This window comes from Eumetopias jubatus, unplaced genomic scaffold (genome assembly GCF_037043125.1).
Source record: "Eumetopias jubatus isolate StellerSeaLion01/CBP00866 unplaced genomic scaffold, mEumJub1_p1.0 scaffold_9, whole genome shotgun sequence".
NCBI lineage: Eukaryota > Metazoa > Chordata > Mammalia > Carnivora > Otariidae > Eumetopias > Eumetopias jubatus.
This window is the reverse complement of record NW_028274815.1, coordinates 124,836,826-124,862,475: the sequence shown is the minus strand read 5'-3', so window position 1 is coordinate 124,862,475 and position 25,650 is coordinate 124,836,826. Positions and strand designations below refer to the sequence as shown.

Sequence of the window (25,650 nt, the reverse complement as noted above, 5' to 3'; positions counted from 1 at the left end):
TAAGATTTTATTCATTTGAGAGAGAGAGAGAGAGAGTGGGGGGAGGGTCAAAGGGAAAGGGAGAAGCAGATTCCCCACTGAGTAGGGAGCCTGACTGGGGGGGCGGTGTGTGTGTGCTGGATCCCAGGACCCTGAGATCACAACCTGAGCTGAAGGCAGATGCTTAACAAACTGAGCCACCCAGGTGTCCCTCCATGAAATTTTTATTCCTTTTTCCTCAAAGTGTCTTGTTGTTCATGATTAGATTTTACAAAGCAGGATATGATGTGTCTTTAGGGAAAATTCAAATTTCAGGGAAGTAAGACCTTAGAAAATCTGGTCCCTGTAGAGGCCAATTTTAGGCAACAGGCTTGAGCAGTGGAAACTTGAGCAAGGCAAAAGGGCCCACAGCGACCACCTAGCTGACCCAGATAGGCTCATTAAGAGACCCAACTTGAAAGAGCCATCAGCCCTAACTGACCAGTTACAACCAAGCACAGTTCCTAAGATTACCAAAAAAAAAAAAAAAGGACAATTCCATATGTCCCCATACTCCCTTACTCCACCCTATAACTATAGCTCGTGGCAGACAAGCTCTCCTTTACTGTCCTGCCAATGCTCCCTTGCAGTGTATCCAATAAACTTCTATCACTTTTGTTCTGCGTTTGGTGAATCTTTCATCCCTGGCACTGCCAGCCGCCACCCAACTGGGATGCCCCACAGTCCCTGTGTCTTCGACCTAAATGCATCCAAGGAGCCCATGTTACAGCAGTTGCACTCAAATGTGTACTCATCCCCTCAACAAATATTAACTGTGCCCCCACTGTGTACTAGGCACTTTGATGGCATCAGAAATACAGTGACAAATAGGACAGACATTGGTCTGCTCTTTGCATTTTTCACTTATCGATACATCTGGGAAAGAGCTTCCTATCGATGCAGGTCTAATCCATACTTTAGAACAGTCTACATGGTATGGATGCCCTGTAATAAATTTAACAACTCCTATTAACAGACATATATGCTGTTTCTAATTTTTTGTTATAAAAACAATGCTGCAGCGAAAATCCTTATTCATACAGATCTATGCCCATGTTTGAGTATAATTTGTATGATAAATTCCTAGCAGTGGAGTTGCTAGATCGAAGAATATGTCTCTGCCCAAGTTCCCTCCAAAGAGGCTGTTCCAATTTATACTCCCCACTAACAATCAACAAAAGGGCCCATTTCCCTGCACCCTTGCCCACTCAGCATATTTTTTAAATATTTTTTTTTCTTTTTGAATCTCTGGGTGAAAAATGGTATATTGCAGTTTTTATTTGCTTCTCTCTTTTGAGTTTTTATGATAAAGAAATTTTCAGACATGACATAGCAAACAAAATAGCTCAATGAACACCCATATATCCATCACCTAAATACAATCATTAGTTAAAACTTGCCACGTTTGTTTAATTAGGGAAGGACGGTTTGAAGTATTTTGAAACGAATTATAGGCATCATGATACTTCATCCATGAAATACTTCAGTATTAGATACTTTACATCTAATATAAGTCATTTTCTCCATAAACACACTTTTCACATTTAAAAATTTAACAATAAGGCCCTGATATCTAGTTCACATTCCCATTTCTCCTGTCATACCAGAAATGTCTGCATAGTGAGTTTGAACCAGGATCCACACGAGAACCATGCCTTGAATTCTGTTGTTACCTCTCAACTCTCTTTTATGGAGAATGGTCCTCATTCCTTTATATTTTTCCCCACAATGTCAACTCACAGAGCCGTCCTGTACAATGCTCTGCTTGGGGTCCTGATTGGTCATTGTCGCGCCTTTTATCTTGTACTCTCCTCTGTGTTTCCTATAAACTACCACTTAGGTCTAAAGCATAGACTAGATTCAGGTGAAGCATTTGTGGGCAGGAATTTAACTAATCCTTTGTGGGTGGAGCCGTGTGCTTCATTTTGCCTCGAGTCCGGTCATCCGCAATGTCTTGGTGTCCCACTATTAGTGACGCCATATTTGATTGAGGTGGTGACCACCACTTTCCATGTTAAATGTCTATTTTTCCTCTTCCCACCAGGACCTTGTGGGTATCTTGTTTCTCATCCACTGATGGTCCTTGGCTAGACCAATTATCAGGGGCTGTAAAATGATTTTCTAATTTTGCCCTTTCAGGTGCCTTATCAACTGGCATTCTTTGAGTTTCATCTTTTCAACTGTTTCAAATCCATTTTAATTTCTTCCACAGTGAATGGTCTGTGTTTCCGTGCGGACCTGGGCAATTATACCCCAATGTGATGAGTGCTGTGCTGGGGTAAGGACGGGGGGTGTGGCAGAGCCGGGAAGGGGCGCCTGCCTGTCCCACCTGGGTGCTGGACATGCCAGTGAAGGCTCTCAGGAGCTGGGGGCTCTCAGCATGGGTTCCTCTGAAGCAGATCCCAAGACAAGAATTCAAGGACAAGCGGGGCACCCGGGTGGCTCAGTCAGTTAAGCATCCGCCTTAGGCGGATGATGATCCCAGCAGGGAGCCTGCTTCTCCTTCTCCCTCCACCTGCCTGTCTGCCTACTTGTGATCTTTCTCTGTCAAATAAATAAATAAAATCCTAAAAAAAAAAAAAATTCAAGGACAAGCAGTTAACTTGGGAGAAGGAAACTCTGGGAGGCAAGTGGGGGAATAACAGGCAAGAAAGGCAGTCTGGGAAGGTGTATTGTCAAGCAAGTTAGCACCCTGGGTGCCCGGAGCTTAATCCCACAGGGAAATCCCAAGGCTGGTGTAAAGCACTCCCCCCCCCCCTCAGGAGGAAGAAAGCCAGGGCATTTGCACACCAAGTCCTGTCATTGTTGGAAGGCTGCTCCTTGCAGGGAGTGCTAATTTCCCAGCACTTCCGGGCCTGCCCTGAGGTTGGCAGAGAAGCTTCCAGTGACTACAGAAAGCCCTCAGGCAACCCATGATGAGTGCTGCCTGCTGGGGGTCAGCTGGTGTGCACAGAAATGGTAAAAGTAGGGACGGGTAAGGCATTGCCAGCACCTGCTCAGGGACCTCTAAGAAGAGACTTTAAGAAGGAGGAGGAATTAGCCAGATGGAGAGAAGATGGGGAAAGGGATGCATGCTCCAGGCAGAGGGAGGAGCAGGTGCAAAGCCCAGAGGTGAGAGAGAGGGTGCGGTGTTTCAGGGACCCACGGCTGTTCATCTGGTTGGAGACAGAGGTGAGAGATGAGGCTCGGTGGTCATGCCAGGCCTGCTAAGCCACCTTTAGGAGTTATCACATCATGCTGAGGGCACTGGGGAGTCACTGGAGAGTTTTAATCAGGGAAAAATAACGTCCAGTTTGGGTGCCAGAAATCTGAAAACGCCTGAGATATATATACTGACATTCCAATGTATTAATTCACACTGGAGACGAGCTGTTCCTTGCCAATGATGGGATCACTCCTGCCCTTCTCTCCCTGAGAACCAAGGACGGACTCAGCCACAAAGAGGTTGCCTTGAATGTGAACTCAGTGCACAGAGAGGTGGAGAGCCTCAGGGAACTGCTCACTTGGGCCTACTACTGGTAGATTACAATATGTTATTACAGTAACAGCTATGAGGGTTTCCCATGTACCAGACACTGTCCTAAGCACTTTTTAGTCATTATCTTAAGTGAAGTGAGATTGTTACTATCCTGATCACAGGGATGGGGAAACTGATGCTCAGGTGAATGAAGTTATTAGCCCAAAGTAAAGCGCTAACACCCAAGTCCACAGAAAATGGGAGTTCTAAGTGTCCACACAATAGGGGATTAGATAAATAGAGTACATCTGTACCATGGAACAATTTACATCCACTAAATGAGTAAGGGTATAATGTAGAGGTTACAGTTAAAAACAGGTTGGAATTATACGAGCTACTCTAAAAATTCTATTTAGCAAGGGTTACTAGAATACTTAAAATATAAAAAGAGGGGCGCCTGGGTGGCTCAGTTGGTTAAGCAACTGCCTTCAGCTCAGGTCATGATCCTGGAGTCCCGGGATCGAGTCCCACATCGGGCTTCCTGCTCAGCAGGGAGTCTGCTTCTCCCTCTGACCCTCTTCCCTCTCGTGCTTTCTATCTCTCATTCTCTCTCTCTCTCTGAAATAAATAAAATCTTTAAAAAATAAAAATAAAAAAATATAAAAAGAAAAAAAGTAGGTTACCAAAAAAGTATATACGATTCAATTTTTAAAATATGTTAAGTTAGGGGGGCGCCTGGGTGGCTCAGATGGTTAAGCGTCTGCCTTTGGCTCAGGTCATGATCCCAGGGTCCTGGGATTGAGTCCCGCATCGGGCTCCCTGCTAGGTGGGGAGCCTGCTTCTCCCTCTGCCTCTGCCTCTCTCTCTCTCTCTCTCTCTCTCTCTAACTCTCATGAATAAATAAAAAACATTTAAAAAATAAATAAATAAAATATGTTAAGTTATAGAAGGATAGTCAGCAGAAGTGGTTACATGGTGGGGCACTTGGGTGGCTCAGTCGGTTGTGTCCGACTCTTAATTTCGGCTCAGGTCACGATCTCAGGGTCGTGAGATTGGGCCCCGCATGGAGTCTGCTTGAGACTCTCTCTCTCCCTCTCCCTTTGCCCGCCCCCCTTGTCCCACTCACACTCTCTCTAAAATAAATAACACGAACTGCCTGACCCCCAATCACCAGCTAGGAAGCAGCAGAGTTGGGGCTGGGGTCCAGGTCTACCTGATCCCCAGATACACCTGAGCCCTTTCCTCCACACACCACTGCCTCCATAGATAGCAGACACTGAACGGGCCATGGCCATGGGTGGGCTGGGGTGGGGGTGGTGGACATCCTTCAGCCTGAAAGATTCACTCAGGAGATTTTGCTTCCAAGTCTGAGGCAGGATGAATGGTTCTCCTGGGAGTTAGAAGTCGCCTGAAGAAATTCGCTGTGAAAAATCCTAACAGTGAATGCATCTACTGTCTATATCGATTACCTGAGGGCCTGCTGGCTCAGGAAGCCACAGGGACCCCAGAAATGCCGTAAGGGTGTGGTGGGGAGCACGGTGGACTGGGAGAGCACGCGTTCTACCTGACATACAGCTGGCCGCTCCTTGTTCCAGCCAATCTCTCCCGGAGTGGATTGCAAGCTTGGCTGCCAGCTATTCCAGGTTTTCAGGAACCTGGAGATCCAGAGGTTCACGTGAAATCTCTCATCTTAAAATGTGTTATGAAAAAAAAAAAACTGGCTGGCACAGAAATAACAAAACATATTCGTGGGTTGGATCTAAGCCCTCACATCATCAGTTTGCAGCCTCTGCATGAGATAATTTTTGCCACAATCCTAGGGGCAGTACGTCAGTTAACATAGTGCTAGCTACTGAAAGAGAGAAACCACAGTGGCTTTACACAGAAGTTTATTTATCACTCACGCAAAGTCCAGTTAGCAGGAGGCAGGGGAAGGGCAGGGAGTTCTCTGCCAACCTTCCCATGTGGCTTCCAAGATCACCCAGGCATTGCGATCCGGCAGGCACTGCTACCCAGTGGGCACACAGTGGAGAGAGAGAGCAGAGGACCTTGTGGGAGGTTTCAATGGGTGGCAGCCCTCCTTACTTATGCCCTTGTTCCACTGGCCAGAACTCAGTCCTGTGGCCATGTCACCAAAGTGCAAAGGAGAGCTGGGGAATGTAGTCTCCGGCCTGTGACAGTTTCCAACAAGAACTGTCCTATAGACTGGCTATGCAGACCTCTGGGCTAGTTATATCCATCTCTGCCCCAAACAATTACCATCCTCTCAATTTTACAGATGAAGAAATGAATCTCAGAGAGGCTAAGTGACCTGTGAGAAGTCTTGCAGCTAGGAGCACTGTCTTTCTGACTCCAATCCAGAGACCTTTCCTCTACCTCAGTATTTCCCAACCTTGCCATTTCCTAAGAATCACCCATGGCACTTGTTAAACATAGAGTCCTGGAATGTTCGGGGGAGAGTGTGGTAACCTGTATTTTCATCAAGAACCCCAGATGATTCTTCTCTCAGACTCTGCACCAGGGGCTGCACCTCAGAATCATCTAGGGAGCTTTATGAAATGCTGATCTCTTGGCCCTAACCTCAAGAATTCTGATTCAGTGGGTCTGCAGGGAAGGGCCCTGACACTGACATTTTATAATACTCCCGGGTGACTCTAATGTGCAGCCAGGGCTGGGAACCTCTGCTCCCACACCAAATTAGGCTGGTAAATTTTTCAAACTAGAGCAGCAAGAGAGAGAGAGAGAGAGATCAGTGAGTGAGAGTCAGCATTTTAAAAACTCTTCAAGTGATTCTAATGTGCAGTCTAGGTTGAGACCTTCTTGATAAATAGACAAGAAGACTGAACCAGTAGGTTTGGGGTAAGCCAAACTCTTGGTATTTTTTAAAGCTCCTCCAGGGTATTATGACACCACTGCCCTAGGGCTCTGCTACTCAAAAAGTACCCTCTGAATTATCAGCACATCTCTGGGAGCTTGTAAGCAGAATCTCGGGTCTACCCTAGACCAGCTGAATTAAAATCTCCAGGAGAGGGGCGCCTGAGTGGCTCAGTCGGTTAAGCGTTGGCCTTCAGCTCAGGTCATGATACCAGGGTCCTGGGATCGAGCCCCGCATCGGGCTCCCTGCTCAGCGGAGAGCCTGCTTCTCCCTCTGCCTGCCACTCTGCCTTATCTGTGCTGTCAAATAAATAAAGTCTTTAAAAAAATAAAATAAAATACCCAGGAGATAAGTACACACTCTAGGCATACAGGCTCTTTTGGGGGGTAGGAGAGCAGATTAGGTCCTCCAATAAGGGCTGGCTCATCTTCTTTCCATCCCCATCCACCCTCCCGAAGCTTGCAGGAGGTTTTCTAGCGTCACTAGCATAATCTGTCCTCAAAGATCTGGGCCTTGCTGCCCCCGTGCTGTGGCCATCTGTTCATGGATACTTTGGTCTGGGCATGTGCACGGTCTGATGAATCAACAGGGGACTTACAGGCCCTTTCTGCCAGGGAAGGACATCACAGATGCTGGGTACTATCTTGGGGGCGGACCATGGGATTGGGTGCTTCACCTGAAGATCTAAAGCTCTTTAGATCTCCAGGTTGGAGAAGAAGGCAGACTTGTTTTGTGAGGTTCTGGGATGAATCAGAGGAAGCTACAGGGAGGGAGGCTGCAGTTCAATATAGGGAAAAGTTTCAAACAAGCACGGGCCAAATTGAGGGTTGTAAGCTTCTGTTCCCCAAAGAGGACTAGCAAAAGTTGAATGGCCTTCATGCAGGGGCACTCGCGAGGCAATGTCTGGATTGGATGTGAACTGGAAGAGCTCCCCTCAAGGCGGAGACCTGCAGGCCCCTCAGGGGCTAGGAGGCGGGGTCAAGGAAAAGAGCTCAGGGAGGGAGATGATTCAGGGTTCTAATGCGCCAATCACGCGTGAAGGCAGTTTGCTTAAACACAAATGACTGTGCGTGAAATAGTTTCCGTGTCGGTCTCCACTAGTTTGAAAGCTGTGAGGTCAGCAGCTGGGCTGCCAGTGGAGTACTCTGCACCTGGCACAGATACAACAGCATCTGTTCAGTAAATATTTGTTAACTTAAATGCAAATGGCTGAACATGAGCATTAATCTATTTGTCTCTCATTGGTAATTTTTGTACACTGTGGGACAATTTGGCACGCTTTTGTGCATCTTTAAAGCATCTTTGTCAGATGTTCAAATTGTCCATTTTTCTGCTTGCTTTCTCATTAAGTGCTAATTATTTTTTATCCAGCTTGTATCTGCATGGCATTCTTTGTAATGAAAAAACAACTCATATATACTAAATGTCCCATGGGGGGGGTATTAAATCATTCAGGGGCTCTCTTCCGCAAAGCCCATCCACCAATCCTAGTTAAGAACGTCTTATCTGGAAGCATCTCAATGAGATGCCAACAGCATGGTCTCCAGGTGAGTGTTCTCTATGGACTACTTTGTGTTTGGCTGTATGTTGTTGTGTTTTTTTTTTTCTTTTCTCTTCCGAACATCTATTACTTTTGAATAAGAAAAACTAACCAGCAGGAACTCTGGTTTTAAACTCTATTTTAGATCTCTAATTTATTTTAGCCAGCTTTATCTAGTTGGCAATGTTACTATTTGAGAAAATTACACACAGAAAAACAAAGTGAATGCTTCCAATAACCACTTAACAAAGAAGCTGAGACCCAGAGAAATAAAGTGATTTATCTGTCCCAGGATACATGAGCAGAACTCAGGCCCTGACTTGCAGGTGGGTGTTTTTTGTTTTTTTTTTAAAGATTTTATTTATTTGAGAGAGAGAGAGAGAGAGAGCATGAGCAGTGGGAAGGGCAGAGGAAGAAGTAGGCTCCCCACTGAGCAGGGAGCCCCATGCAGGGCTTGATCCCAGGACCCTGGGATTATGACCTCAGCCAAAGGTAGACACTTAACCCACTGAGCCACCCAGGCGTCCCTGGGTGTTCTTTCTTATACACAACTCCCTGCCCTTCCCGCTGTGAACCTCTTACTGTTTTCTCTCACTAAGTCAGCAATGCAGGCTGTCTCAGGCATTCATGGCCTCACAGGTTGGATATTTCACTTCATGGATGGGATTTGTGTAGATTCCAGAGTGGAGACAGCCATCAGACCAGGCAGCCTCCACATATGCCTTTGCTTACTGGAAAACCACAACAGGCTGCAGATCGAATGCACAGAACTTCTGGCAGAAGCCTGTCCCTGGCACCAGGGCCACTTTGAAAGTCTGTTATTGGGTGATCTGCAAAGGCTGCAGGCAAGTCTGTGCCATTTCTGCCACGTGGGACATCTTGGGCGTATCCAGGATTGCTGAGAAGTTCTCCATGGACACCTCCTCCAGTCTGGCTCTGGCTTCTCTGAGCCAAGTGAAACGTGTAGGGCACTTCTCCAGGGGTCCCCGCCATGCTGAGCAGGGCTTAGGACTGGGCTCCACTCCTTTTCCATTTGATAGGACCCAGCAGAGGGAATGCAAAAGCATTCATGCTGCCCCAGAACCTATGGCAGCAGCTTTGGGCTCTGCAGAAGCACCAGGGGCTGGGCTCAGCTGTGACAGGCTGGAAAATTCACAGGGTGAACGGATCGCAGGTCTCACAGCTGAGAAATGAGCATAAGGATTTTTTATCGTTTTCTTTTGTTTTGTTTTCCCTGGCATCTGGGCAGATGAGTCCACGGTGGATGTTCTGGGTGTCCTAAGGTCAGCTGCAGAATACATTTCATTGTGGGGCCCTGGTCTGCGATAAAGAGTATCTCTGGGCTAAGATGATTCTCGGAGGTGGTTCCTGGGTTTGGGGTCCACTGGGAGAAGGTGCGTTGGAAGTGCAGTAGAGAAATTCTGAAGGCCAGAGACTGAGAGACTTGAACCTAAAGCACTGACAGGTTCTTAAGGCCCACACTGAGAAATTCTTTCTACACCTTATCAGGGAAAGACAAACAGGCACTTACATGACTAAATCTTAAGAACAGATTGCACAGTAATAATCAAAGAGGTGTTGATTTAAAAGAAAATCTTCAGTGGCTTCTCAAGAAAATTATAAGAATAATACACATTAATCATAACAAATTCAAATAATACATAATGTAAGAAGTAAATATAACTCCACTCTCCTGAAGAGGTACAAAATAAAGTAAGGTATCATTTTTCAAACTACAAGATAGGCAAGCTTAAAAAAATGGTCATCTCCAGCCCTGGCAAGGGTATAGGCCAGGGTTTTTTAACCTCAGCACTCCCGACATAATTCTTCCTTTGTGGTGGAGGCTCTCCTGTTTATTGTAGGATGCTTAGCAGCATCCCTGGCTGCTACCCCCTAGACACCAGTAGCATCTCCAGCACTACCTCCCAGGCTGTGACAACCAAGAATGTCTCCAAGCATTGTCAAATGTCCCCCCCCCGGGGGGGGAGGGTACAAAATGAGCCCCTGCTAAGAGCCATTGTAGGCAAATGGACACCCCAAACACCACTTGTGGGAGTGGTATCTGGCAGTTTAACATACTTATCAGATATTAAAATTTGTGTCACAGAGCGCCTAGGTGGCTCAGTTGGTTAAGTGTCTGCCTTCAGCTCAGGTCATGATCTCTGGGTCCTGGGGTCGAGCCCCACATCGGACTCCCTGCTCAGCAGGGAGTCTGCAGCCCCCTCTCCCTCTGCCCCTCCCCTCCTGCTCATTCTCTCAAATCAATCAATCAATCAATCAATCTTTTAAAAAATTTTGTGTCACAAGGAACTTCACTTTAAAATACATTTACAGGAGTACAAACTTGTTCAACGAGCACTAATGATAATAACGGATAATGGCACTAGTGGTTAATGCAGCACTATTGGTAATATTTTAAAAACTGGTTATAATATTGGTAGGAAATTGCTTAAATATCTATCTAGCTAGCTAGCTGCAAAATGCGCAGACATACAACTGAATTAGGCCTGATATACAGAGGTCTTCAAGATAAAATTGTTATGGGGGAGAGGGGGCACCTGGATGGCTCAGTCAGTTGAGTGGCTGCCTCAGGTCATGATTTCAGGGCCCTGGGATCAAACCCCACACGGGGCTCTCTGCCCGGCAGGGAGTTGCTTGTCCCTCTCCCTCTGCTCCTCCCCCATTCCTGCTCTCCCAAATAAATAAATAAATAAATAATCTTTAAAAAAACTGTTGTCGGGGGGAAAAAGCAAGGTGCGGAAGAGTGTAGAGAACATTTTTGTAAAGTTTAAAGAACAAAATTGTATGAATAAATGGGTGTGTGTCTATACATATATATGTATATAGAAAAATATGTACATCAAAATATGTATGGATCCATGTTTTTAAAGCCTGGAAGAGAGTGCACTAAACCGCACACTGTGACTATCTTTCCGCAGAGTAGGGTGGAGAGGTACGGGGTGGGGGGGAACATCTGGGATTTTCCATCTCTACTTTAAATATTTCCGAATCACTTGTATCATTTTACAACAAGGGCGTTGCAAAATAATAAAGATAAAAGTAAGAAGTAGAAAAGGAAAAAAGGAGAAAAAGGAAGGAACCGTGGCTGGAGTCCTGCCTGCTCTCCCCTGGAGTAAGTAAACCTGACTTAAAGGCTTGCCCTGCACTTTGAAGATCCCAAGGCAGCATCAGAGGTAGCGCGGCACAAGATCTTCAAAGCAATTCTTCTGGGGTTGGGGGCGGGGTAGTCATTTCCATCCTGCAAATGGGGAGACTGAGACTCAGGGAGTGCCATGATTCCCCCAAGGGCCCACGTCTCTGGCGTCCCAGGGACCACTCCCCCAAAGTCACAGGAGCAGGTCCAGCCACAGGCTCTCACAACCACGGGCCTCACAAGCCAGCCCTGTTCAGGTGCTCCTACTTGTGGTCTCTATGCCTGCAGCTCTTCTTCAGCTCTTACTCCAAGCAAAGCTGGTATTCTGCTCCCAAGGTCATTTTCCTCCTTCTGGCTCTCCTTTGCTGAAGGCATCATGCTTTAGGAAGAGGAGGGATTTGAGATCCAACCCCTGTCACCCACCAGTTCAACTGGTGGCTTCACCTCTCTGGGCCTCATCTGTAAAATGGAGATAAATGTACCTAACACCCAGAGTTGTTTTGAGGCTCAAAGGAACCACATTTGCAAATGCATTTTGTAAAAGAGAAAGCACGTACAGATACTAGCTGATTTTATTTTGGCAAAATAAAACTCCAGCTCTCTTCCTATGGGGTTAGAGTAACACTGCTGGGGTCACTACAAGGGAGAAGACACTGAATGGAAATCTGAACCTGAAATATTGTACAAAGATTTACAATATATTGCCAATACGTTGAGAAGGCCACAGGGAGTTCAGAAAATGGGTCAGTCCATCCAAGCTAGTCAATCTTAGTCCAGCTAGAAGGACCCTTGAAGGGGATAGGAGTTCTGGCTCCCTGACAGGGGACATATGGGCCGAAGATCTAGATGTGGTGTCAACAGCAAGTTTCCACCAGAGCCGTGGAAGACATTTACTCTTTCTGCCTGCCTGTTCCCTCTATCCCTTTCTTTGAGTAATAGCAATCCATTTTTTCCTTTGGAGAAATACCCTACCCATTCTCTGTAGTCTTGGTGAGATGGCCAGAGTGCCTGGCGAAGAGGTGGGCACTCTATCAAGCTAAAGGAGAACATTTCTTGAGGTCAAACCTATACTGCTGTGTGGGTAATTCATGATTCCTAGGAAGCCCGCAGTGCCCCAGCCATTTAGTGAATGGTCTTTGCTGCTTCGGAGCCATTGCTCAGCTCTGAGTCTGAAATTTTTCTTGAGTCCATAGTGAGATGAGAGTCTTAAAATCTGGCTTTTTGGGGAGGAAAAAAGATTTCCTAATTTCTAAACTCTCTGTAGATCAAGAACACAAATTGGAGGTGAGAGGATAGAGATTTTCTATAAGCCACAGTGGGGGGATGACACACTGTAAGATTAAAGAGAGGTTCCCATAGAGTGGGAAGGGACAAAGGCCTTCTGGGCCTGCCCAGGAGAAAAAGCAGGACAAGTGTTCTGGTCTGCCCTCCTTGAAAGGCCTTTCAGAGGAGACCACACTGGCTGGGCCGCAGCACCAAGTTGGCACCTCGGCCGTAAAAGTAGCCCCAGGAGATGAGACGGTGCAAAAGGGCAGTTCTCTCCTTCCCCTTCCACCGTGTGCCATGTGGGTAATCTGGAAGTGTACGCCTGCCCCAGTGAGGGGCTGGGCAGGCGAGGAAAGCTCAGGAGACAAGCCGAGAGGACTGTGGCACATGACAACCTCATGACTAGAAACACTGGCAATGTTCATGATTCTGCTCAGGAAGGAAATCAGGCCAGCCCTGTCTTGGTGGGTCCCACCAGAATCCATAATGCCGAGCGACAAGTCCAGGGCAGCCACATGGCTGGGAAGACCAGCAACGGGGAGGGAACATACCTGAACCACAAAGCTCGTTTGCTGCCCCTTCCTCCTGCCCAGATGCCACTTGAGGGGGGAGGATGGAAGAAAAGGGAGGGGAGAAAACCCTGAAATACTGAGTATTTATGCACAGTACGAACTGGAAGAGAGGGAAACAGCCCCCAGCACTGGGAGAATGGGGTCTGAGATCCAGGTGAGAGGGGTGAAACACAGGAAATTGTACAGTTTTGGACCAGAGTAGCAGCAGGTAAAATCTGATGCTGCTAAGGGGCCAAAGAACTTGACTCTTGCACAGAGGGGCACAGAAGAATGAAAAATGGGACTAAATCACTCTGACGACGATGCCCCAGAGAAGCTGCCTGGGAATTCCTGGCAGCCGGCAGAGGCTCTGGTCTCCAGTCCGGGAAGGCCTGGTCATTCAGCATTCCTGTTGGTTGAGTGACCTTTCTGATATCCTTTCCAAGAGAGCCACAGGTTTTTCTCCTCTCAGACACAGCGTCATCCCTGAAGAGCACATGAGATGAGAGGAGTGGGAGGCAAAGCCCCTGAGGACCAGCAGCTGGGTAGAGGAGGAGTGGCTGAGAGCAGGGCCACAGAGGCCAGAAGGGGACTGGAGTTAAGAAGGAGGTCATGTCCAGTGTCAGTACTCAGAACTCAAGCAACGTAAGAACTGAGAAAGAGGAGCAAGATGGCAGAGGAGTAGGAGACCTGGATTTCGTCTGGTCTCAGGAATTCAGCTGAAGAGGGATCAAACCATCCTGAACACCTACAAACTCAACAGGAGATCGAAGAGGAGAGTAGCAACAACTCTCTGAACAGAGAAGCGACCACTTCCTGGAAGTCGGGCCACTGCTTCTCCAGCAGGGACCCAACAAGCGGCAGAGCTGGGGAGACTCCCCTTCCTCCCCCGGGAGGAGCGGCGCGGGAGCGCACCGCAGGGATCTGCTGGGTTTGGAGACTCCACACGGGGTCAGGTGCCAGAGATAGCAACGCTCGGTCACAGGCCGGGTGAGCGCGGAGAGCGGCCGGAGACCGGGGACAAGGGAGTGACTACTTTTCTCTGTGGGCGCACTGAGGAGCAGGGCCCCGAGTTCTCAGCTCCTCTGGGTGGAGATTGGGAGGCCACCATTTTAGCCCTGGTCCTCCAAACCTGTACCAGAGCTTGCAGGGAACAAAAGCTCCTGAGATCAAACCCGAGCAGCTTGCTTAGCCCGGACCGACAAGGGCGGGGCAATTCAGCCTCCAGCAAAGACATTTAGAAAGCACAGCAACAGGCCCCTCCCCCAGAAGATCAGCACAAACAGCCAGCAAGCCAAGACCAAGTTTACCGATCAAGGAGAACGGGAGAACTCCAGCACTAGGGGAATACTGCACATAGAATTCATGGCTTTTTTTTTTACCATGATTCATTAGTTCATCAAAGTTAATTTTTGTTAACTGTTTTTTTTTTCTTTTTCCCTTTTTCAACCAACATCTTATCAATCTCTTTTTAAAAAAAAAAAACTTTTTATTTTTCATTTTTAGAGTCATATTTCATCCCTTCATAGTAGTTACCCTTATTTTTGGCATATATATAAGTTGTTCTTTCTCTAAAATTTTGAGATACAGTTTCTTCTAACAGATCAAAATATACCCTAAATCACTAGTGTATGGCTCTGTTCTAGTCTCCTGCATGATCACATTCTCTCCCTTTTTTTTCTTAAATCTTCTTTCTTTTTTCAAACAACTTCTTATCAAGTCCTTTTATAAAATCTTTTTTTTTCTTTTTTTTTTTTCTCTTTCTTTTTTCTTTCTTTCCCTTTCTTTTCCCCTGGTTTCAGGTCTTTTCTGATTTGTATACAGTATATTTGCTGGAGACGTTGTAAACCTGTTAGCATTTTGTTCTCTCATTCATCTATTCTCCTCTGGACAAAATGACAAGATGAAAAAAATCACCTCAGCAAAAAGAACAAGAGGTAGTACCGTCAGCCAGGGACCTACTCAATACGGACATTAGTACGATGTCGGACCTAGAGTTCAGAATCATGACTTTAAAGATACTAGCTGGGCTTGAAAAAAGCGTGGAAGTTATTAGAGAAACCCTTTCTGGAGAAATAAAAGAACTAAAATCCAACCAAGTCGAAATCAAAAAGGCTATTGATGAGGTGCAATCAAAAATGGGGGCACTAACTGCTAGGATAAATGAGGCAGAAGAGAGAATCAGTGATATAGAAGACCAAATGATGGAAAATAAAGAGGCTGAGAAAAAGAGAGAGAAACAACTACAGGATCATGAGGGCAGAATTCGAGAGATAAGTGATACGATAAGACGAAACAAGATTAGAATAATTGGGATCCCAGAAGAAGAATAAAGAGGGAGAGGGGCAGAAGGTATACTGGAGCAAATAATAGCAGAGAACTTCCCTAATGTGAGGAAGGAAACAGGCATCAAAATCCAGGAGGCACAGAGAACCCCTCTCAAAATCAATAATAATAGGTCAACACCCCGACATCTAATAGTAAAACTTAAGAGTCTCAGAGACAAAGAGAAAATCCTGAAAGCAGCTCGGGAGAAGAGATATGTAACCTACAATGGTAAAAATATTAGATTGGCAACAGACCTATCCACAGAGACCTGATAGGCCAGAAAGGGCTGGCAAGATATCTTCAGAGCACTAAACGAGAAAAATATGCAGCCAAGAATACTATATCCAGCTAGGCTGTCATTGAAAATAGAAGGAGAGATAAAAAGCTTCCAGAACAAACAAAAACTAAAGGAATTTGCAAACACGAAACCAGCCCTCCAAGAAATATTGAAAGGGGTCCTCTAAGCAAAGAGAGAGCCTAAAAGCAGCATAGATCAGAAAGGAACACAGACAACATACAGTAACAGTCACCTTACAGGCAATACAGTGGCACTAAATTCATACCTTTCAATAGTTACCCTGAATGTAAATGGGCTCAATGCCCCAATCAAAAGACACAGGCTATCAGATTGGATTAAAAAACAAGACCCATCCATATGCTGTCTGCAAGAGACTCATTTTAGACCCAAAGACACCCCCAGATTGAAAGTGAGGGGGTGGAAAACCATTTACCATGCTAATGGACACCAAAAGAAAGCTGGGGTGGCAATCCTTATATCAGACAAACTAGATTTTAAAACAAAGACTGTAATAAGAGATGAGGAAGGACACTATATCCTACTTAAAGGGTCTATCCAACAAGAAGATCTAACAATTGTAAATATCTATGCCCCGAGTAAGTCAGAGGGGGAGACGAACCAGGAGAGATGATGGACTCTGAAAAACAAACTGAGGTTTCTGGAGGGGAGGAGGGTGGGGGGATGGGTTAGCCTGGTGATGGGTATTGAGGAGGGCACATTCTGCATGGAGCACTGGGTGTTATGAACAAACAGTGAATCATGGAACAGTACACCAAAACAAATTATGTAATATATGGTGATTAACATAACAATAAAAAAATTAAAAAAAAAATATCTATGCCCCGAACATGGGAGCAGCCAATTATATAAGGCAATTAATAACAAAAGCAAAGAAACACATTGACAACAATACAATAATAGTGGGGGACTTTAACACCCCCCTGACTGAAATGGACAGATCATCTAAGCAAAAGCTCAACAAGGAAATAAAGACTTTAAATGACACACTGGACCAAATGGACTTCACAGACATATTCAGAACATTCCATCCCAAAGCAACGGAATACACATTCTTCTCTAGTGCCCATGGAACATTCTCCAGAATTGATCACATCCTAGGTCACAAATCAGGTCTCAACCGGTACCAAAAGATTGGGATCATTCCCTGCATATTTTCAGACCACAATGCTTTGAAACTAGAACTCAATCACAAGAGGAAAATCGTAAAGAACTCAAATACGTGGAGGCTAAAGAGCATCCTACTAAAGAATGAATGGGTCAACCAGGAAATTAAAGAAGAATTAAAAAAATTCATGGAAACCAACGAAAATGAAAACACAACTGTCCAAAATCTTTGGGATACAGCAAAGGCAGTCCTGAGAGGAAAGTATATAGCAATACAAGCCTTTCTCAAGAAACAAGAAACGTCTCAAATACACAACCTAACCCTACACCTAAAGGAGCTGGAGAAAGAACAGCAAAGAAAGCCTAAACCCAGCAGGAGAAGAGAAATAATAAAGATCAGAGCAGAAATCAATGAAATAGAAACCAAAAGAACAGTAGAACAGATCAACGAAACTAGGAGCTGGTTCTTTGAAAGAATTAACAAGATTGATAAACCCCTGGCCAGACTGATTAAAAAGAAAAGAGAAATGACCCAAATCAACAAAATCATGAATGAAAGAGGAGAGATCACAACCAACACCAAAGAAATACAAACAATTATAAGAACATATTATGAGCAACTCTATGCCAGCAAATTAGATAACCTGGAAGAAATGGGTGCATTCCTAGAGATGTATCAACTACCAAAATTGAACCAGGAAGAAATAGAAAACCTGAACAGACCTATAACCACTAAGGAAATTGAAGCAGTCATCAAAAATCTCCCAAGAAACAAAAGCCCAGGGCCAGATGGCTTCCCAGGGGAATTCTATCAGACATTTAAAGAAGAATTAATACCTATTCTCCTGAAACTGTTCCAAAAAATAGAAATGGAAGGAAAACTTCCAAATTCATTTTATGAGGCCACCATTACCTTGTTCCCAAAACCAGACAAAGACCCCATCAAAAAGGAGAATTACAGACCAATATCCTTGATGAACATAGATGCAAAAATTCTCACCAAAATACTAGCCAATAGGATCCAACAGTACATTAAAAGGATTATTCACCACGACCAAGTGGGATTTATCCCTGGGCTGCAAGGCTGGTTCAACATCCGCAAATCAATCAACGTGATACAATACATTCACAAAAGAAAGAACAAGAATCATATGATCCTCTTAATAGATGCAGAAAAAGCATTTGACAAAGTACAGCATCCTTTCTTGATCAAAACTCTTCAGAGTATAGGGATAGAGGGTACATACCTCAATATCATAAAAGCCATCTATGAAAAACCTACAGCGAATATCATTCTCAATGGGGAAAAGCTGAGAGCTTTTCCCCTAAGGTCAGGAACGCGGCAGGGATGCCCACTCTCACCACTGCTATTCAACATAGTATTAGAAGGACTAGCCACAGCAATCAGACAACAAAAAGAAATCAAAGGCATCCAAATTGGCAAAGAGGAAGTCAAACTCTCACTCTTTGCAGATGATATGATACTTTATGTGGAAAACCCAAAAGACTCCACCCCAAAACTGCTAGAACATAAAATTAAGCTACTTCCATACCCCTAAAAATACCTGGAACATCAATTCACACAAGTAGCAGGCTATAAAATCAATGCACAGAAATCAGTGGCATTCCTATACACCAACAACAAGACAGAAGAGAGACAAATCAAGGAGTCGATCCCATTCACAATTGCACCCAAAACCATAAGATACCTAGGAATCAATTTAACCAAAGAGGCAAAGGATCTGTACTCAGAAAACTATAAAATACTCAGGAAAGAAATTGAAGACACAAAGAAATGGAAAAACGTTCCATGCTCATGGACTGGGAGAACCAACATTGTGAAGATGTCAATGCTACCTAGAGCAATCTACACATTCAATGCAATCCCCATCAAAATACCATCCACTTTTTTCAAAGAAATGGAACAAATAATCCTAAAATTTGTATGGAACCAGAAGAGACCCCGAATAGCCAGAAGAATATTGAAAAAGAAAAGCAAAGCTGGCGGCATCACAATTCCGGACTGCCAGCTCTATTACAAAGCTGTCATCATCAAGACAGTATGGTACTGGCACAAAAACAGACACATAGATCAATGGAACAGAATCGAGAGCCCAGAAATGGACCCTCAACTCTGTGGTCAACTTATCTTTGACAAAGCAGGAAAGAATGTCCAATGGAAAAAAGACAGTCTCTTCAACAAATGGTGTTGGGAAAATTGGACAGCCACATGCAGAAGAATGAAACTGGACCATTTCCTTACACCACACACAAAAATAGACTCCAAATTGTTGAAAGACCTAAACGTGAGACAGGAGTCCATCGAAATCCTAAAGGAGAACACAGGTAGCAACCTCTTCGACCTCAGCCGCAGCAACTTCTTCCTAGAAACATCGCCAAAGGCACGGGAAGCCAGGGCAAAAATGAACTATTGGGATTTCATCAAGATAAAAAGCTTTTGCACAGCAAAAGAGACAGTCCACAAAACCAAAAGACAACCGACAGAATGGGAGAAAATATTTGCAAATGACCTATCAGATAAAGGGCTAGTATCCAAAATCTATAAAGAACTTATCAAACTCAACACCCAAGGAACAAATAATCCAATCAAGAAATGGGCAGAAGACATCAACAGACATTTTTCCAAAGAAGACATCCAAATGGCCAACAGGCACATGAAAAAGTGTTCAACGTCACTCGGCATCAGGGAAATCCAAATCAAAACCTCAATGAGATACCACGTCACACCAGTCAGAATGGCTAAAATTAACAAGTCAGGGAACGACAGATGTTGGCAGGGATGTGGAGAAAGGGGAACCCTCCTACACTGTTGGTGGGAATGCAAGCTGGTGCAGCCCCTCTGGAAAACAGTATGGAGGTTCCTCAAACAGTTGAAATTAGAGCTACCATTCGATCCAGCAACTGCACTACTGGGTATTTACCACAAAGATACAAATGTAGGGCCCCGAAGGGGTACGTGCACCCCAATGTTTATAGCAGCAATGTCCACAATAGCCAAACTGTGGAAAGAGCCAAGATGTCCATCGTCAGATGAATGGACAAAGAAGATGTGGTATATATACACAATGGAATATTATGCAGCCATCAAAAGGAATGAGATCTTGCCATTTGCAACGACGTGGATGGAACTGGAGGGTGTTATGCTGAGTGAAATAAGTCAATCAGAGAAAGACGTGTATCATATTACCTCACTGATATGAGGAATTCTTAATATCAGGAACAAACTGGGTGTTACTGGAGTGGTTGGGGGTGGGAGGGATGGGGTGGCTGGGTGATAGACATTGGGGAGGGTATGTGCTACGGCGAGCGCTGTGAATTGTGCAAGACTGTTGAATCACAGATCTGTACTTCTGAAACAAATAATGCAACATATTTTAAGAAAAAAGAAAAAGAAGAAGATAGCAGGAGAGGAAGAATGAAGGGGAGTAAGTCAGAGGGGGAGACGAACCATGAGAGATGATGGACTCTGAAAAACAAACTGAGGGTTCTAGAGGGGAGGAGGGGAGGGGGATGGGTTAGCCTGGTGATGGGTATTAAGGAGGGCACGTTCTGCATGGAGCCCTGGGTGTTATGAACAAACAATGAATCATGGAACACTACATCCAAAACAAATGATGTAATATATGGTGATTAACATAACAATAAAAAAATAAAAAAAAAAGAACTGAGAAAGAGGCCACTAGATGCAGCAACAAGGAAGTTACTTGTGACCTCAGCAAGATGTGTTTCCGTGGGGATGGAAGTCAGGCTACAGTGCGCAGTGGGCTGAGGAGAGAGAGAATTGAAGTAGTAGAGATACTATGGTTTTAAGGGGGAGGAAAGGACAGCTTTAGGGGGGGATTTGGATAGAAGGGGACTTTGTGGGTTTAGGTTTTCGCCCATTGTTTTTGTATTTTAAAGGATGCGAAAAGGTACCATATGTGTTTGCATGTATGGAAAGATGGTGTGAGTCCCCTGAGAACAGGGGCAAGATGGGAACCAAAGTGGTGTCAAAGTAGAGACTGATCTCAGAGAGGAGGGGAAGGAATGGCTATAGAGCCGGGCCAAGAGGAAAGGACACAGAGTGAGACCTCATGTCCAACGGCTTCTGAGGACACAGGTGCACCTTTCTGGTGAAATCTTTTCTTTTTCCCTCGGGCAGAATTAGACACTCATGAGTGCATAAGCAGAGAATGAAGAAATACCTTGACAAATTATAGCTAAATGTCAACGCTTGAGAGGGAAGATTGGTTAAGAGACCGTGAAGGGCAAGGAAAGAATTCTTGGAGTTAGGCTGAGCCAGGAAACCATGATGTAACAGTTCAAATGTAGAGTAAGTTGAAGACTTATCAAGACTTAACCCAAATTGAAAAACTCAAAGCAGCTATTGTGAACTGCCAGATAGAGTAAGTATGAGTACCTAAAGGCTTAGCTCAACAGCCTTGGAGCAGGGGCTCTTTACATTTCCAGTTGTTGTTTTGCATAAGTAATACATCATCGGGATCCAACAGTCAGAACATAAGGTCCAGGCTGTCCCCACCCAGCCCCATGTATCTTCCTGTGCCTTGGATAGGTCCACGGGGCTGCCCCACAGATCTCCCAAGTTCAGTGTGTCTAAACTCAGCTCCTCATTTAGAGGCATCTCACCAGGCAGGCAGTGAGAGCAGCCTTCAGCCAGACTGCCTTGGTTCAAATTCCAGCCACACCACTTCCTAGCTGTGTGACCTCAGACAAGTTACTGTACTTCTCTGTCAGTTACCTCATCTGGAAAATGAAGCTGATAATGGTACTCTCATGAGACTGTTGAGAGGATGAGACTGAATTTGCGGACACACAGTAAGAGCTGTAAGAGTATGAGCTTTTATTATTATCCCCAGTTTAAATGTTGTTCTCCATCTGTTCACTGCCTATAGGATTCAGTAGGGTGACATTAGAAATAGGTAACAATACCTAATCAGTGGCTCAAACCAGAAAGTAAATTTTCATTATCCACTTGCGCTCACTGTCCATCCTGTTCACATTTAATCTCTCACCGAAGCCCGATGTATTAAACTTTCAATCTGCTACCCTGCTCTCCAGGCCTATGACCACCCGCTCTTTAGATCACTGCCAACTCAGGCCCAGATCACTGTGCCATCCAGGCTCTAACCACAGTAATTGTTCTAAAGTAAAATGGTCATTTCTCTTCTCTTCCACAGTCCCCACAATTCTGAAAATAAACCCCCGATACAGTCTCTAAGATGAAGACCCTTCATGATGGGATTCCTGCTATCACCTGCACTTCCAACTCCTGATGTCCAAAACTAAACTCCCCAATTCCCCAAACTCACTGGCTTCCTGGATTTCTCTCCCTGGTGAATGGTGCCACCTACTGGCCGCTCATACACTCAGGCCAGACACCTCTGACCAGCATGCCCAGCCAAGTCCCGCTATCTTAGATGCTGTGGCCCCTTAGGTGCCTTTACCCCCTTCAGCCACTGTTGCAGTTCTGGCCTTTATTTACATTAATTCAAATGTCTTCAAACAGGCCTCTCTTACATTCCCCTCCTTCCTCATCTACTTTCTAAGAGGCTGCCAGAGTGCTAGAAGTGGTCCACTGGTATATCACTATTTTACTCATGGACGAAACGCAAGCTATTTAACACGACTCTCTCCTTGAATTGGCTTGGGCCCTCTCCAGTCTCATCTTTGTCCTTTCCCACTTCCCAGATCAATGTCTGACTTTCAAGTTTAGACAGAACCTCCTCAGGAAGCCTTGTCTGAGACATCCCCCTGCACCTCCAGACAGGGCTAGGCAACCCTTCTGGGTGCCCATAGGGCATCCTGTGCCCCCACTTATACACAGCACTGGGCAAGCAGCAGGTATTCACTAAAGTCTGTGGAAAGAAGAGTAGGAACTGAGGACAAGCAAGGAAACCTGACACACCGCAGTCCCACGGCAGAAACCAGGACGAAGCTCTCTTCCCTCTCCCAGACTTCCAAAAGGACACCACATATTTACTCCCCACTACCACACTGCTTTGATAACAGAAGTATTTCATAACAGGATAATGGTGGGGGATTAAAAATATTTAAATAGTTTCTGGCACATAGTGAACGTTCAGTGCTCTCACTTGACAAGTAATTACTGAGTGCCAACTCTGTGCCAGGCAAGAGTTTGGGCCCTGAGGATAGACTGTATTTTCATCAACTCTAAGACACCACTGTTTTAAAGACTCCCCATTTATTGTAGGTATAATCAAGAAAAAAACACATGCTACCAGGATACAGCTGTCAATTATAAGACACATCCATTTTTTCAGAGTGCTAAACGGTGGGAAATATCATCTAGGAGTCAATGAGAAAAGTAGTGATAAACAAAAGAGACAAAGTCTCTGTTCTCAGCTCACTTCTAGTGAGGGGAGTGGTAATGAATATATATTGTCAGGTAGTGGCAAGTGCTATAATGAAAAATAAAGCCAGTTCAAGGGATACAGATGAAGGGGGCTTCTGGGGTAGCCAGGAAAGGCCCTGATGGGGAACCGATATGAGCAGAGACTTCAATGAAGAGGAGAGTTGTGGGTAAACAACGTTCCAAGCAGAGGGAACATCAAATACAAAAGGCCTGAGAGGGAAATGTGCCTGGTAAGTTCAGGAACAGGCAAGTCAAGGGCAGCTGGAACAGAGTCCCACACACTAGGCAGCACATTTCCTCAGCAGCACATTTCCTCAAGCCCAGTGTATTTCCGGTGAAAGCAAGTACGCCTGATCTAGTTAGGGTGTGTTAAGGGGAAGATGGGTAAAGGCTAAGAAAAGTGGCCTCAGTGGCTAGCAAGATGAGTGTAGAGTCAGATGGCTTAGATCTGAATCCCAATTCTGGCACTTACAAGCTGTGTAGCCTTGGTAAGTTATCTAACTGCTCTGATCCTTAGTATACTCAGCTGTAAAATGGACAAAATAAAAGCAACTGCTTTGCAAGTTGGCTACGAAGATTAAGTGAGACAATCCTTGTTGATCATTATAATCACCACCGTCTACTCCAAAGTCATTTTCAAAATTGTATCAAGGTAAGGAATAATGTTTTTGAGCCTTAAAATCCTTAAGACGACTATTCCAGATTACCAGCTGGTAGGATGGCAGCCACATGGTTGGGAAAATAAATTTTTTTAAAGGTTTTGAACTTGCCTTCTTCAAAGTTATTTTTTTTAAATCAGTTATATTCCTATGTATGTTGTTTTTGCAGTATAATTTGATGAAATGAAATCTCCTGTGTTCAATCAGTTATAAGATACATGGAATAGGAAGTACTGCTAAAGGATTTTACAGCTACCATAACTTTCTGATGAAATGACATTACTATGTGCATTAAGTTAAAACCCAGCCAATTTCCTAAATACAGAAAGTCTGCACATAATTTCGGGGCTTTTTCCATGACTGGGAAGACCCTGTGTTGCTAACATAGGAGGCCTATCTGGCTTTTTGTTCCCTCAGATCACGTTTTAAGTAGCTTCTCTATCTCATTCTGTCATGAGGTACCAGTGAGCCAGGCCTGTCTGTGATGACTTGAAATTTCAGGCCACAGCAGGTGGTGTGAGTTAACGGACTTCAGAGGTATTCCCCAGAGGTTCTTGCCTTCCAGCTATTCCCTGAGTAATGAGCCAGTCTCAGAAAGCATCTGACTTTATGATGGAGATATGCTTACATGAAGCACTTAAAAAATTTTTGGTTGTTAGTACTTAATGCCATAATGGAAGGAAGTAAGGTAGAATGAAGACTTCACCAAAACTGTATTTAGAACCTACTAGCCTCCAGGAATCGTTAGGCTTTGGGGATTCGTTACGGATCTAGGTATAGTCCTTGCCCTCAAGTATGAGAATTTTATCTGAAGCAGTATTTTCAAATGACAGCTTAATAACACATATTTAAGTCTTGATATAACTCACTTTGTAACTCCTGAGAAAAAAATGCACCATATTTTCCTCTTTTTTATTCTTTTCTAAGAGATGTTGAGAAATGGGCAGCAGTAGACGGACAGGCTTTTGAGACAGATTAAATCCTGACTCAGTCACTTACTAGCACTGGGTGACAGGACAAGGGGAGCTAGAACAAGGGATCTAACATCTGAGTCCCAGGCATCCTCATCTGTAAACTGTATAAAGTCACAAGAATATCACATGAGAAAACACGCACATTGCTGCCATTATTATTAGCATTATTAGGTTTGATGTTGGAACTTCACAATTAACAGATTTTTTTCATCCCGTCAGTTAATGAGCCTTTGGTAGGAACAAGGAGAACTTAAAATGTTTTACCCAGGGCCCACTACATGCTTTATGTTTAACATCCTTATACAATGACATGTAGATTCCACTCCCAGACATGGGTCAGGCATTCCAAGGTCTGGCTGTAGTTAAGCTGGACAGACTAAACTATTTCCAGCAGCCTATCTAGTTAGGTGACTATACCTGAGTATGGGGGGGGGGGGGATGGGAGGGTCCAGTTTTGGCTTAGGTAACAACCCTCACCCTAGTGTAGGGCCAGAACCAACTCTAGCCAACTCTTCCTTCTATTAAGGAAAGCTATCTTTTCCACAAAGCTCGGAGAAGTACGAACGTTTAACCGGGGCACGGTGAGTGCGGAGAAGTACAGCTACTTCAGCAGAACCACTCCCGGTGATGGCTGGCGGGCGGGCGGGCGGGCGGGGGGGAGGTTTGCAACTGCTGCACACATCACCCCTTCTCTGCCTTTCATCTGAGCAACTGTCAGAGTCCTACAAATAGAAAGATCCCTTAAAATCACCTAGTTAGGTGAACTGCCATAAGCCATTTTGCAAAATTTAGTGCGTATGTGCATTTCTCCGTCGAGTTCTCACTAGACTTTCCAAGGAGTCCGTGCCTGAAAAAAAAAAAACGAGATTCGCTGATACAGTCCACTTCCTCACTGAACAGCTGGAGAAACTGTGGCCCGGACAGGTAAAAACAGCCGTCTCAAGTCAAACAGAGGCATTACAGCCATTCCAATTCCGGCCTCACATTCATGGCCCTGGCCGTGATTGATAA

The 25,650-nt window shown here is 44.9% G+C and overlaps 1 protein-coding gene across 1 annotated transcript in view; it reads right to left on the bottom strand.

The window, feature by feature from the left end:
* GDAP1L1 (ganglioside induced differentiation associated protein 1 like 1) overlaps positions 1 to 25,264 on the bottom strand; it is a 53,501-nt gene extending 28,237 nt beyond the window's left edge. Inside the window, exon 1 of the mRNA XM_028121996.2 lies at positions 25,205 to 25,264. The gene's annotated coding sequence lies outside the window, so the exon portion shown is untranslated. The remainder of the gene's footprint in view (positions 1 to 25,204) is intronic.
* Positions 25,265 to 25,650: the final 386 nt, after the last annotated feature.